Below are 1,002 nucleotides of genomic sequence, written 5' to 3' on the forward strand. Positions count from 1 at the left end.
GGGGGGCAGGTGTGGATCTGGGTGTGCAGGATTGGACTGGTGGGAGGCATTTGTGGGGGTGGGAAGAATGCAGGAGTCTGGGGAGGCAGGGGCTGCAGTGGATCCAGGCATCTGGGTGCTGAGCCTCCTTCTCCCAAGCTGACAGGACATAGAGCAGGGTGGCTTGAGTGATGGGGAGGTGCACCTGGCTGCCATCATGGAGCATGGGATGGAGGGCCAGGGGCTGTAGGCAGACCAGCTCCCACACCCCTGAGGGCTCCCCCATCTCCAATCCAGGCCATGAGCCCCTGGAGATGCAATAAACTGCTCTTGGGACCATCTGCACCCATGTCCGTGCCCTCTGTGCTAGGCCCCGGCCACCTGGGTTCCCCAGCTGTGGAAAAGTGGGGTGGGAAATCTCCCGGCCCAGCCAATGCCCTTCGCTCCTGCCTGGCAGCCCCCTGCCCCTCCAGCCTTGCTGGTACCTCTCACTCCCAACCCACAGCTCCTAGCAATGCAGACCAGATGCCATTTGATCACCGCAGAGTTGTTTATTGAGGCGTTTGGGGGAGGGATTGCATCCCAACCTCCCCACATCCATGTCATCGGATCCCAGAGCAGCAGGGCTGGGAGGGGCCTCAGGGGTGGTGGGGGAGGGGGGGGGGCTCTGCTTGGTTCCCAGCAGGCGATCAGGCCCCTTCCTGCTCAGTCCAAGCCGGTCCTGGGGTTGTCCCACGTGGGATGCAGGACCCTGCCCTCATCTGCAGGACACTTCCCCTACTCCAGTCCTCCCAGGGCTAGCGGTCTCTGGATCTGTGCCCCCCCCAGCTCGGTGTCATTGCTGAGGGGCTGTGGGTGCCCTGCACCAGGGATTGCAGATTTGTCCATGTCAGCCGGCCACTTCGAGAGGGGCATCCAGCTGGTGGCGGAAGGACACGCGTGCCTTGCCGCTGAAGTAGGCCCGGGGGGTTCCTGGCTCTGGCTCCGGCCCTGGCCCTGGTGGGCTGGGGGGGTCCTGGGGCT

This window comes from Alligator sinensis, unplaced genomic scaffold (genome assembly GCF_000455745.1).
Source record: "Alligator sinensis unplaced genomic scaffold, ASM45574v1 scaffold553_1, whole genome shotgun sequence".
In the NCBI taxonomy this organism is placed as follows: Eukaryota; Metazoa; Chordata; order Crocodylia; family Alligatoridae; genus Alligator; species Alligator sinensis.